Below are 15,390 nucleotides of genomic sequence, written 5' to 3'. Positions count from 1 at the left end.
CTCATGAATATCATTATAAACAAAGAGAGCTGCATCGACCCAACGTGTGTTGTTCCGTGGAAGAAGCCAAATTTAAGTTGTTTTCACCATAGTCTCGGGTGAGTGAAAATAACATAAATTTGAGCTGGTGAAACTTCATAGTGGGTGAAAATTCATCACGGGAGTAAAGGTACTCACCGGATTTTTTCGCTTTTACTTATTTTTGGCTTCTTCCGCGCAAGGGCGGATTTGAGTGAAAGGAACCATAAAGTGAGTTGTTTCGCGGTTCCGTGTAGCTGATGTCAGAAGGACAACAGTGCTCAGGCTGCACTACCAGTCAAGTACACAACCTGGCGGTCTTTTGTCAACGGACGACCCGTGGAAGCGTGAGATAGGAACTTGTGGGGACCAGAGCTCTGCTGGGCGCTCTTTCCTTGATGTCAACCCACCATTTTGATGGATCGACTACAAATCCTGATACTTTGGGGGGTTTTCTTGGCATGTATTCTTAATTCAAGAGTCAAAACAGGGTGCCTCGAAGAGCAGTAAAATCCTGGTTTGATTTTGAATTTAGGACTGCATGGCACGAAAACTAATATTTTGTATAATTTATAGACGATAAAATACAACTAAAATTTCAACATCAAATTATTAATGAACTGATTTCACAAAAAAATGCTGGTGCATTTATAATGCCCAGGCGCACAGAGGGATAAATCCTTAGAAAGAGGGTCAAAAGGTCATTTTCCAAAATGATGTATTCTATTTTTTAAATATTTTTCTCGCATTATACAGATTATAAAACATTGTAAATTACTTTGGTTGAGTCAATTTGACGATATTGTGCCCATTGGGGCACCTTTGAAGTTGGCATGAAAACTGTTTTTAACACCATTGATAATATATAAATATGAAGTATGATATCTTTGCAATATTTTTTAAATTCGTTATCCAATCATTTCAAACTCAATACATCTTCAAAGATAACATTATCAACTATCAATTGCATACATTGTATCACAAATTCATGAAATATTAACCCTTGGCTTATGGAGTTGAATTTGGGCTTATTTCGAAATTTACTCATTTCGTGGTGTTTTCATGTGGTCAGAAAACAATTTACCCATCATTACCCAGCGCTGAAAATCGCATGGCTACTACTTTACATTATATATTTTCAAACTAAACGAAATTTAGGGCCCGCCAGGACCCGCAGGTTTTTTCCGAGGCATTTGAAAATGACGTAAAATACATGAAAATGTATGTATATGTACTGAATGCTTCAATCACAACACTCGTTATGAATGTAGTTGAAAATGATAAAATTTCATCACAGTAAGTATAATAAACCCATTTGTTCTCATTTTAAGCCATATTTGTACTTTTGCCCGTCTTTTTTTCAATCCGTCCCACTGTGAGGCGCCACTAGTACCAACAATTTTATTGTTGAAAACAGAGATACATCCTGAACCGAACATGAGCCAAGAGCGCGCTTTGGTGTTCTAAGTTTTGAACTCTGAACACAGTTCAGTGTGTACTGGGTTGGTACGCAAGCAAAACGATCATGGTAACTAAGATTCCTTAGATTTGGAACTTTTAACTGCAATTCATTTCGGTGCCTGTAAAGTCTCCAAGTATTTTATTACAGAGTCACAAGTTGACTAATGTTCATGAATTTAAAAAACATGAACTGGGCCAGAAATCGAACCCAGTATGGTAGTCTCAGTTATGTCGTTTTCGGTTATTGCAGGTTCGAACCTAGTTCTGCACCGGATTCGCTCTAACAGCTGTCAAAACGTTCGGTTATTCGTTCAGGTTGGATCGCGATCGCGAGCTAGCACAGCTTAAATGTACACGTCGTAGTTGACAATCATGATTGGACGAGAAACAGCAAATATGCACAGCTCACCAATTAAATAATATTCTTGGGAAATGAAATTGAACTATTAATTTATTAATTATCACTTACTGTCCTTACTGTCAATTTAGGATTAGGAGCGGAAATTTAGTTAAACACTCATTGTTAAAGGAGACCGAGGAATGCTCTGCATCTCCGTGAGCACTACGGGAAAGGAATCGTTGGTTAGTTGAGAAGGTAATTCATGTGAAGCCCCTTGGTAAGCGACTAAATATTTATTGTAAACGAAGTTATTTTGAAAACAAGAAGACGAAAACTGTGTTTCAAATCAATCTAACGCAAGATCAATGTGCTTCGTTTAATAAGCTTTTACAACACTATCGATTCCGCACTAAATAATTTTGTGCTCTTCGATGCAGACATTAGTTTTGTCACTTCACGTTCTCCAACACTAGCTGGCGTGATCAACATCAACACGATCGATTGCACACTGGTTAAACAAATTTCTGCTACGCGAGGTAGATTTTTTTCACTTCGCGTTCTCCCGGACTAGCTGCCGTCCCACGATCGATTCCGCATTCATATTGTGCAAATAGTAAAAAAATATTATCAAATTTAAATTTGAATCTTGGAAACACGTTTTATAGAAGAAAACTACATACGTATTTGTCGACTAAGAGTGGGGTTATGTGGTAAGCGTTAATAGAAAAAAAAAAATTATAACCTAAAGTTTAAAACCAACTTTACGATTTTGTTCAGCGGGGCAGCCAAAATTTTTTGATAATATAAAGTAAGTAATACTCCATATGATAATTCGTCAGAAAATAAATTCAAATGTCAATTTAGGAACAGTTTTTACAGGAATTTATATTTATCTGAACCATGCATTCTCCCAGAAGCTGCCCTAAATTAATTTAAGTTCAAGTTCAAAAGCTCAAAACTGTTGCACAGCTTTGTTCTATTTTCTGCAGATTGAATCACGAGATTCAAATTTTGTATGTTTTGGCGATTGAACGCGTTACTTTAACTACGGAATTCGGATCAATGTACTTTGCAATTACGCTGCATTTCTGAGCAGCAAAATAGATAAATTCAAACATGAACAGAAAACTGCTGGAGATACCAGCGTTTTTGTTTTATTTTGCTTCAGATTCCAACGAAAATAGTGTTCTAAAATTTGGAGGAAAAATAAATCACTGCTGATCAATCAGTTAATTGGTTTGCCGTCTTATTTTTTCTACTTGAAAAAAAAAAATGTTTTTTTTTACAGAACAGAACATTTACAGAACGATGCATTAGAAATTAAAGGCCCACTCTTTATCACAATGCCAAATATTTGCCAAATTCCTTCAGACATCTATCACAACTGTTCAGATATCGACATGGGTATCAGGCAGACTTGACAAATTTGTTATTATTAATAATTTGGTATTTGTTATTGTAACAAATACAGTGCTGATAACTTTTGCGCTATAGCGAAACATGTGTATCTGAAATGAACGATTCAGCCATAGAGATAATTGCAATAAATTTATGGACCATATGTTAGGTAAATGATGTATCTTGGACAAGCACAGGACATTCATTAGAAAATATATCGAGATTGAATAGTATAAAACAATTGAAAACCACTAGGTTCATCCAAATTCATAACCTATGATTAGTCTTGTGTCTCCATTGCCCAATTTTTGAATAAATTACGTTTACTAGGTGTAAACTGTGATATACTGCGAACTGAAATATTTTCATTTTGGACATCAAATATATAATTCCGACATGGAAAATGCATATATTTTGGACAGAGTCATTTTCTCCTAATTTAAAAATGGCCACCTACAGATCTCAATGGTATAACTTACCTACACGTATCCACATTCATTTAAATACATTTATTTGCTTAACTGACATAGATTAAACCAGAAATTAACATTGTTTCGCAATCTTATCGATATCATTGAAAACAGCCTGAAAGTTGGCAATTAATGGTTCAACCATGTACTGTACATGGGGTGACCAATAAATGTCTGATGCATAAAAACATAACTTCATTTTGGTCACTCCTTTTTCATCCGTCTCAAGTTCATGTTAAGCGATTGGAATATGTTAGTATCTCAATTACAATTAAACTTTGGCCGCAGGACCTCAAGATTGCTGTTTGAACCAATTTAAACGTGTTTCAGGTGCATGTTACGAAGAGTCCTAAAATGCATGTTCTCCTGCATACTGGCGTCGAGCAGGCACTTTGGTAGAAAGCTTTACATTTTAGATAATTTTAAAGATAAATAATAGTTGATTTGTGAATTCTCATCATGAGCCGCTAGAGTTGAGGTAAAAGTATGCAATGATCATACTTTCGATAAAAATTTTCCTACACATTATCTAAAATTGATCGAAGAAGCTCAGGCTTGTCCAAAATATGTACATGTCCAAAATATATCATTTACCCTAGACGGTGCGCTTTTTCTTTTAGCCACAGCCCAAAATCGAGCCTAAAATACTGTTTATTTATTTTTTATTCGAATTAAATCTCTCCTCGAGCGATATTGTCGCATGCGTCACTGTGTAGCGTGCTTAAAGCCGAAGCTTGACAGCTAGCACCAAGTTTTCGGCTTCAATCATATTGTATGCAGATGACAGCCGTTTCAGGGGGCTAGTTTTTATACGATTTGAATATAATTTTTGAGTGAAAGAAGGAATTTTAGTTGTTATTCTTTAAAAACCGACAAAGATATGTTCTATCCCACTGATATTTTTTATTATGTTGAATCTTTTGTTTAGATTATATAGTGAAACATTATTTGCTTTTCTTGTATATTGTCGCGCTTATCTTTTCCTAGAATGCTGCGGCGGTCTTACACTCGCCGGCTCGACTGCGAAGGTAAACGTCAAGATAGCCGACGTGTTAAAAGATAGGCACAATTTTCCCGCTCAAAACAAAACCACGCGCTTTTCGTGAAATGACAGCAGTGTTCGATTGTATTAGTGAGAGGCACCCGGAGTCACTAAGTACATGGAGAGTGTTTATCATGGCAAGTGCATACGGTGGGTGAGATTTTCATTGACACTATTGTGTTTAGTGACCGTTGCGATTACCTGAGAAGCAAACAGCAGGAAGCCGCAGTATTCTATTTTATCTCGAGATGCATAATATTTGATTTTTGCAGTTTTGACGTAACCGCGGGTTATCTCAAAAGGTCCCCTCTTGGGGGAAAATAGCAAAAAAAATGCAGAAATCAAAAAAGGATGCTAGTCAACTCTTGTGGGATTTGATTTTTCGATTGAAATACAGTCGCGATTCGCTGGTTGGGCCACGACCTCGGCCCAACTAACGAATTCGGTTTTTTAGTTGGGCCAACTGACAGCCATTTGAACACGTGTATTTCGACTTGAACATCACAAATGATGTCCAGTGACGCCCAATGCCGTTTTCCGTGTTTACATTCTTGTTCTGTTCCATTTGAATGCCATAATTGATAATTAAAATCTACTGTAACACAATCACTGTTACCCAGAACGCCACAAAGAACCAGCAAAAAATTTAATCGGAAAAAATTACCGGAAATGCGAATAATTACCGGAGCGCCAAAATTCCTACAAGCTCCTTATCACATAGATTTATTGATGGATTAATTGTCATTTTTAAAATTACACAAATAACAGAAAAAAAATCGGACTCCCATAATTCAAAAAACAAGAAAAAAATTACACTAATAACAAAGTTTAAAAGGTAATAAAATATGTCTGTTTCTACCAGCTGATAAAAGTGCAAACTAAAAACAAAACAGATGATAGGGATTGAGTTCTCACTAACACCATCATACTGACTCGACCCCGATTCGTTTTCGTTCGGATATTCAGAGTCGGGGTCGGACCTGACCCAGGTTTAAAACCGAAAACGACATTACTGTTATAAATTTTGAATCCAATTTGAACTTAAAAACTTTAGAGATTTTTTTTTTCATTTCAAAGCCTAATTCAAATCCATGCTCGAAAAAAAACCTGTGTGTGTCTGTGTGTAGATACTAATAAACACTTGAACTTTAGATACGTGTTTCAACCTCAACCAAAAGGTCGTCTTCACTATCTCGTTCTGGACACGATTAGTCGAAAGTTCCATTAGATCGAGAAAATAGCGACTAACAATAAGCGAATTACGTATTATAAGATGAGATGCTTACCGCTTTCCGGATTAAATCCCTTTGAAAATTAGCAAGTTTCGTTACGTTGGTCGACTTTTCGAATTGTACAGAGGCTTGGATGTCTAAATATTTAAAGCATATTTTTGTAAAATTAATCATGTTCAATAAAAATTGATATGGCAGTATATTTAAAATGTGAAAACCAGGGCAGTTCATATTTAAAGCCTTCCTAAAACAGTCGAATCGTGTTGAATTGATTTAACGGTTTTATTGATTTTACATTATTTTTGATGGATGACTTGGTTTAATTATTCTCAACTTAGTAATGGCAATACAACATCGGGTTATATCTACTATTTGTGTGCATTTTTATGAACAACACCGATAAGTCAACTTGTGAAATGAATGTTGTATACGCTCCATTTGGTTTAAGTTATTTTGGTGCTAGCTATCGCTAGCGGTACATGTTGTGATTGAAAAATCCAACAAGGAAAAAAATCCTTATATAATCCTCTTAACTTAACATTACTTTCCTTTTCTACTCTTCATTGGAAATAACTAAAGAAGTATTTTTGTAAGAATGTAGTGTTTTGAACAAGAAAATCATCCCGGAAAAACCTGGTTAATCGTCTCATCGAACCGGTAGTCTTCCATGGACACGATACACAAAGAGAACAGATTTGGTCGCCTCTATTATTGAAATTGCAAATGAAGTTCATTCCACAATTCAAACCGTCTTGGTTACCAAGTAATCGATCAGAATTCTTACTGCGCTCAACCATTATTGTGTATTGTCAATGACTGTCCCGCACCCAAATCGAGGTCAATATTCCATAAACCACAACAACGGTGTGACCGATTCCGATTAAAATCACGCCCCGGTTCGTGTTAATTCGTCTGCAAACTCGACAAACAACCAAGCTGAAACCCGTTCCACCAGATCCGACCTGCCAACCAACAGTGCAGTTCAGTGATGCAGTGATTGATTCGTTCACGGTGTTGCATGGTGCAAATGTCAACAAGCCGTCGGTCGGTCCGGTTGCGGTCCGACGTGATTCCCTTTGAAATTTCGTCTTGAGACGTTCGAAGCCGTCTACAGCGTGCGTGACCTTTGCCTGGAAGTTGCAACGGCGGTACTGATTCTGGTGGTTTACTGGGAAAGTACTTTACCGTTTTCTCGGTGTCTTCTCAGTCGGAAAGCAGTTGGTTCCGTCACCGATGTGGGAAAGAAAATCGAATACATAATGCCGTTGGGATGAGGTAACGTGCACATAGCGGAGAATACTTTGTGTCGATGGTGTGACATCCACGAGTAGAATAGCGCTTGTCGCGCGACAATCCTCGGCGAAGGAGAAATGTTGCATCCGTTTCCCCTTCGTGGCATGGTATGTATTAGTGCCTCGAGGAGAAGTTGTTCAACCGGTTTTATGTACGGTTGTGTTTGTGAGACAGAAGAGAAGCTCTCTCTCGTATGCGACAATTTTTGCTCTCCTGATGTCCTATAACTGAAGATGAAACAAGAAGAGAATAGTCTTAAGATTTTTGCTTTTTTCACCACAGTGGACCAATCCATTCTTCTCGCAACAATAAATTCGGCTCTTCTCAGGTTTTCTGTTGCTTTTTGAAACAGCCGCTTCCGCACTCCAATGCCACCGTTCGATTGTGTGTGCTGATTTGGGCAGCCAAAGCAAAATTCATACAAAAGAGCGCGCGTTCCCGCGTTTTGCTCCCCAAAAGCAACGAGAAACCTAAAAATAGCAACGCACACTTTTCAGTTTGCTTACATTACTTGAAGAGTTTAATTATAGCTTCGTAGACCATCGGATACGGCGTGTTTCAGCTTGAGTTGAAAATTTTAACATTTCCCGTCGGCACTGGCGGTGCTCTTTTGTGACACATGCGACGAATTAAAACCGCGCGTCCTCGTTCCTGATTGGTCAATTTGAGGTCACGATCGAAAAAAGTATATTGTCGTCGCCGTCGTCACCACACCCGAACGCACGAGACCTAACAAAGAACGTTGGAGGAAGCTGATGGTAAAAAGTGTCAACCCCAATGCTCTCTTTCTACCAACCGGACGAAACCCGTCGGCATTCGACTCTAGCAAGAACGAGAAAGAACCTTTTGTCTCTGCTCTACTGCTACAGTTCGCTGGAAACCAACGCCTTCTTCGTTCGTACGACACCACGAGTGTGTCACCAAGGCTCACACATACATCAGCGGGGACACGACTTCGGGTGTCATCTGCTTCTCCGAGTGTCACCCGAAGATCCGAATGTGTCACCAGATTCCGAGCCACTAAAGCCAGGGCTTTATTTGTGTTTGTGGTGGTTGACCGTCGGTACGGGATGACAAAGCTCGATTCTGGATAAATAAAAACGACAGAACGGCGACATCCGGAGAGGCGTGACAAGAATGTTTTGTGCAGTTTACATTCGCGGCAGTAGAGCACCTCACTCTCGCTCAGGCTAGGGGTGCCCGAGTGGACACGTTTTTTCTCGCTCTCCTTTTTACTCTCTTTTCCGCTTGTCGCCAGCTTTGGAGCATGTGGACGACGCATACAGTCTCAACGGAAAGTCAGCCAGGGACACTGTGTTCGTGTGACATTCTATGTTAGTCACTTTTTAAATAAATATTATTTTTGTCCCCAAGAGCGACGGTGTTTTGCTCTCTGTCGTCTTTTCTCACTCTCTCCTTCGATGGTCACCACCGCGGTGTTTGTATATATTGTTTTGTCCGCGTGCTCTCCCCGGTTCTGCTGAAGCTGTGTATTTATCTCCAGGACTGTCGTCGTCACCGCTGCTCGTGTGACAACACATGAAAACCGCAGCCGCCGCTCCTTGGTGTTGGTGAGCGTGTATCCGGGATTAGGAGAGCAAAAGTGTCATTCCGATATTATATCCAAGGGCACCGAGGCGCAGGATGACAGAGACAGCAGACGAATTATATTGTCCACTCCACAGCGGAGGACCTGGACCCGAGTGTCGTGTGTCGCATGTGTCGTTGTGGGGCTATTTCATTGGCGTCGTCCCCCCTTTGCTGTTGAGCCGTCTCGAACGGGTACCTTCATGTGTGTGCGGGTTTTGGAGAATGGTGACGCCTACTTTTTAAAATTTAAAGATGAGATTCTCCCCAAGGGGGTGCTTGGGCAGGGTGAGCATGCAGAAGGATGCTGCGGTCGAAGAAGTAAACGGAGACAAATTCCAAGATCTGTCCCTGCTCGGCTGGAGCTGGCGAGAGGGTGCAATGCAAACAGGGACCGTTTTCTTTGTTTCGAGCCTTGTTGTTGACTCGGAGAAATGGGGGCGTTATTATTTCCTGGGAAAAGCACTTGACTCGACTTATGTGCACAGGACGACCAGCTCAGAATGGTTTTATTGGTCAACGTAAAGGGTTTGTCCACCAGCCCAAAGTGTCCTTGTATATAAACAACGGCTTCCCCACTCCCAAGATGACCGTCCATCGTTGTCGCTGCTTGACTATTGCTAGCCAAGGAAGCGCGTCCCGGGCAAATACTGCATACCGATACAAACCGGGGAAGCTGCCCCTGTTCCGACCCGTCCAGAGGATGGAGGCAGAAAGTCATTCCGTTCACTATGAATTATCGGTCTTGGGTCTCGGTCGGTTCCCAGCTGTACGGGTGGATGATAGACATTCGTAGCAGACTAGCAATAGCAACAACAGCAGCATCCAACGGAAGGATATGATGCTCTTGCCGTTGTGGCGGATGAAACCATTTATCAAAATCACCAATGCTGACGTCCGCTGGAACCGCTGGCAGATGTAACTGACAGCGCAGTAGGAAGATTGTTGGGAAAAGGATTTCGCTCGAACCGTCTGGAATGAAATTATCGATATTTCTCGTTATTCGAGTGAAAAGTAGTGATATACTGGAAAACTATCGCAAAGCTTTGCTTCCGAGTAAACGCTCCATAGTTTCGAAAGAACATTATGTCATTTTGATTTGCTACTCATACCGGACGAATTCGGCATTCGCAGTCTTAATCCCATGTGTACTTCTACGCTGACCCAATAAAAACTCATTTACATAGCACTAATGCTGTAGGGGCTATTCAAACGTATGCTCGGCTAGAAAGTAAGAAATGGTGAAGGAAGGTGGTTGGGTTCGATTCTCGGTCCCGTTTGGGTTGGAAATTTTCTCGACCTCCCTGGCCGTAAAATAATTATCATTTACACATTTTGAATAGAACAAGGGTTACTGTTTCATTTTCTTAACTCAAAACTGCACCGCCAGAGATGATTGATTGAAATATATTTCATTGAATTTAATTCAATTTAATGAAAATAAAGGATTTACAAAAAATACCATTCCGAATAGATTTTGCCTCAACATGGGAGTCAATGCTTATTGAAAAATAATATTTTCACCCCGCTATCCAAAATTTTACAGCAAGCCTCGAATGTTTCTTAACACTGAAACGCAGTTTTATTATCGTAGAATGCCATGCAAAACAGCACATGAAAAGCATGAAGTGACAACTGCGGTTGTTTTCAAATTCAACCAGAAAGATGCCATGAAAGTCAGTCAACCGCAAACAAAAGAAAAATAGGAAAGATTGAAATTTTCTTCGGAACAGTAAATAACATAATAAAAAGTATTTTCCCCTATTGCATCATAATAAATATTACAAGAACTGGTTTGGTAATGTCTCTACCTTGTTTCTCAACGACGCAAGAGTAGTTCGGTAATAGGTTTATAGTAACAGACGTGGCATACCCAAACAGGAAAGAAGTAAAAGTGACATTCCAAAATGCCGATCGGATCTATGAACAAAAACCCTGATTAATCCACTTAGCGGTGATGGTGCCTTTCTCGTGCATCATAAAAACAGTATTTTGGCCATAACTTCCGAGCCCATAGTCCGATCTGGCCAATTTACAATAGGAAACAATGGTAAAGTATTCTGCGTCAAACGCATTTTTATTTACCGTATATTTATTTGGTAGGCACTTTGTGTTCTTAACTGCTACTGTGCCGTGATCTAGTGTGGTACTCTGCTCTACAGAATCCACACAGAATCTATTTTAAGATGTCCATAATTCGTCATCGTTGTCGTTGCCAGTCCGTATCATCATGTGTCCATTGTTTTTCATTTGTCCATGTGGTGTATCCAGTGATCGTTGCTTTGTTCGATTGCCATAAATCGAAGTACGATGGAGGAGTGCCTCCGAGAAGAACAGTTTTGTCAGTCGTCATCAAGCAATCGTATCGGTGATGCGCGTTTCCCAAAACGCCACCGTGCGGACTGCGCTTCTGACGACTGACTAAAGTTTGGTGGAGGGGCTGGGAATCGAAGCCATGACCATTCGCTTATAAGGCGAACGTGTAGCCAACTACGCTACGGGACCCCTCTCAAATGCAAATTGTTGCGAGTAAATCGGTTAAGGATAAGTACCTGAAAAATGAGTGACACTTTTTTTTGGGTGATGCGCACAGACATACACACACACATACACACAGACATCACATCAATTCGTCGAACTGAGTCGATCGGTATATAACACTATGGGTCTCCGCGCCTTCTATAAAAAGTTTGTTTTTGGAGCGACCATATAGCCTTTACTTATACTTATGTCGAATTCGTTTTTAAACCTGGGTCAGTGCCAACCCGAACCCTGAATAAAAAAACGTTTTCAGTTCCATCTGTCATTGGATATGGACACCTTACCGGACTTTACCAGTGCACTGGCAGTTTGTGGGCCACAACGAATCAGATCATGATAAAAATGATCAAATACGCGCTCTGATTTTCGCGAATTACGAAATTTACCTTTAGATGGATATATCTACCCCAGCTTCTCTATTCCTTTTCGCTTCTTCAGGAATTCCTCCGCAAGTTCTTGCAGGCATTTACTCAGGTTTCTTTCCGGAATTCTTCCGGATGTTTCTTCAAGTATTCCTTCGGAAATTTCTTCAGGAATCTATTCAGAATTCCTCTTCTTCCTGAAGTTACCTTCGGAGCTCAGGGAGTTCGTTGGGAAAGTTCCGAAGTTCCTTAAAATTTCCTTCGGAAGTTCCTTCAGAAAATCTTTGGAACATTCCTTCAAGAATTCCTCCCAAAATACTTCAAAACTTCTTTCGGGAGTTCCTTCAGTAAATCATTTGGAAATTCATTCATGAAATCCTACTCAAATTCATTTAGGAGTTCCTCCAGAAGTACCGTCAGGAATTCCTCCGGAAGTTACTCCAGAATTTCCTCCAGGTATTCCTCCGGTGGTTCCTCCAGGAATTCCTCCGGAAGTTCATCCAAGAATTGGTCCATTAGTTCCTCCAGAAATTGCTCCGGAAGTTGCTCCAGGAAATCTTCCGGAAGTACCTCCAGAGATTCCTCCAGGAATTCCTCTAGAACTTCCTTTCTCAGGAAGTTCCTCCAGCAATTCCTCCGAAAGTTCATACAGGAATCCCACCAGCTGTTCCTCCAGTTGTTGGAGGAGTTTTCGGAGCAATTCCTGGAAGAGCTTCCGAAAGAACATCCGGGAAAATTATTGGAGGAATATCCGAAGGAAGGAAGGAATTTCGGGAAAAAATTCCGGAGGAATTTTTGAAAGAACTTCCGCAGGAAATTCCGGAGAAATTTCTGGATGGACTTACTTCTGAAGGATGTTCCGGAGGAATTCCTGGAGGAACTTTTGAAGGAATTCCTGGAGGAACTTTTGGAGGAATTCCTGGAGGAACTCCCGGAGGAATTCCTGAAGGAACTTCCGAAGAAATTTCTGGAGGGACTTCCGGAGGAACTTCGGGAGAAAGTTCCGGAGGAATTCCAGGGGGAAAATTCTGAAGGAACTTCCGGATGGATTTCTGAAGGAGCTTCCGGAGGCATTTCTGGAGAAATTTTCGTAGAAATTTCTGAAGGAACTTCCGGAATAATTCCTGAAGGAATAGCTGGTGGGATTGCTGGATTAACTTCTGGAGGAACTCCTGGAAAAACTTCCTGGAGGAACTTCGGGAGGAATTCCTGGAGGAACTTCCAGAGAAATTCTTGAAAGAAATTTCGTAGGAACTTTTGGAGGAATTTCCAGATGAACTTCTGGAAAAATATTATGAAGGAATGCCTGAAATATTGCTCTAATGCATTCTGGGAAGAATTCGCAATGGAATGCATACAAGACCTCTAGGAGGAATACCTGAACGAATTATAAGAATTCTTTGAAGAATTTCCATATGATTTTTTGAAGAACTACTTAAAGATATAATTAATAGGGGAATTGTAGAACAAATTGCAATATAATATTTCCGTTTAAAACAAATTATCCTGGGATTACTGAAAAAAGTCCTAAGGGAATTTAAATATAATGCAAATGTTGACAAATATCATAGGGAATAAAAAATTTCCGTAAAACGGCTTTCGATGCGCATTTTTTATTAAATGCACAAACAGTTTCGTTTTTACTCTGGTTTGTATTTCCCTTCGGCTTGTTTATTCCACCCATATGGTTTTGACAGTTGAAGTGCAGTTGTATTGGTGAACCTGGTGCGAAACCGTGAAACAACACAGTGCGAACCCGACAGCTTTGGGGTTGGAACTAGTGCGAACCTAGTTCCAACCTGAGCGAATAAAAAAACACTTTGACAGCACTTAGGTTGGAACTGGTTCCAACCTTGGTTGGAACTTTTTAAAAACGAATTCGACCTTAGTATACGAGAAAGGCAAAACGAATGCGAACCTCATAAGAAACAAAAATGTTTTGAAGCTTTGTAGGGGAACTGGGGCAGGACGCCCACGTTAAGGAAAATGCCGTTTTTATCAATGGAAATCACCAGTTCAGCCAGTTTTCACCAGCGCAAACTGGAGAACAGCTTATCTGCTATTGATTCCCGATGACAGTTGTCTAATTAATCATTTTATTGTACAGAAATTTGATTTTTTTAAATCACCCGCAAAAAAGGACATCAGAAGTTTGAGGGCCCATAAAATCGTATTATAACCAATTTTGACGACGATTTCGTGTGGAACATAAAGAATACGAGTAAGCAGCATTGCTCATGGCTTAATTTTTATTTTATGAATGTATAACAGTGATAGAAAGACTAAATGCCACCGAGCCAAAATTGCATCCAAACATGCAAACATTGTTTTTCCGAGTTTTTCATGTATAATTAGAGTAAAATCATAGAGAGTTCTGTGCGTGATCTCTCTTGTTTCGGACAGCAGAACGATCGCGCGGTCGGCCGAATTATTGTGCTCTGCATTGCGCGGCCGGTAATAAAATTAATCAGTTCAGTGCGTGGTCTCTCTTGTTTCGAAGCGGGCTTGGTAGTCATATGGCTACTGCTTCTGCCTCATACGCAGGAGGTCGTGAATTCAATCCCAGGTCCGTTCCATTCTCCTACTTTGTATCTTTCTCGTTATTTCTCATGTTCTAGCAATCGCTAGAACTGGAAATGGACTTCCATACCGTTTCCATTACTATTCCTATATCTTTAATTTGAGTATTCTAACAGTAATCTGCTAGAATTGGAAATGAACTTATAGAGCTCGTTTCCTACATCCAATTAGAAATTCCATCAGTTACCTTCTCCTATCTATCACATTGGCAGCTCGTTAACCAAGACGGACCTCTGCCTCTCCAACCTAACCCAGAAAATCCAACAAATTCCGCATGAACTCGTGGCAAGTGCAGAGGTATATTCGGCTTGCAGTGGGCGAGTGATTGCATCATCATTTCCTCCCCCTTCCCTACATTGACTTGCATTCTGACGTGGCAGGCGCCAGTATGACCTAACAAATGAGATCACCAGTACTTGTACATTGAAGATGTGTGCTAGTCCCAAGCAAACATCTGTTGGTTCCCTGTGCAAGAACAGCTGATCTGGTCATAATGGAGTAACAACTACGAGCAGTCAATCAAGCTCAAGCTCAAGCTATAATTAGAGTAAAATCATAGAATGTATGTATCCAATAGCAATATTTTTCATTGCTTTATCGTATAGACTATTAAAAATAATCACAATGGGGATATTTAGCCTTATTCAAGGGTGGCGCGTTTTGACCCCTATGGGCGTGCTACCCGCACTTCCCCTACCGATGCATGGTCAAAATCAGTATTTTCTCGCATTTTTGTTGAAGCCGAAACTTATTAAGAGCGTGCCTTTGAGAGTCGATTATAAGCCATTTCTGTAAAAGTGCTAATAGTGGTATTTTAATCTATAAAGGCCTAACATCAGATTTGAGAAAGATCTGAATAAAAAACGACTGCTCAATTTCATCTGAATAGCAATGGAGTAGAAAGACATACATTAAACAAAGGACAAGGGTAAACTACAGAAGTTCAAAGTTACCCGTGCCTAATTATGTTATTGATGCCCCTCACTTTGTTATTATATTGTTTTGTTATTTAAATTATAATTTTTGATCTTAAAATATCTGAGCAAGTTATTCTTAAGGTATCGCT

This window comes from Armigeres subalbatus, chromosome 3, assembly GCF_024139115.2.
Source record: "Armigeres subalbatus isolate Guangzhou_Male chromosome 3, GZ_Asu_2, whole genome shotgun sequence".
Lineage (NCBI taxonomy): Eukaryota > Metazoa > Arthropoda > Insecta > Diptera > Culicidae > Armigeres > Armigeres subalbatus.
Note: the sequence above shows the minus strand (reverse complement) of the source record.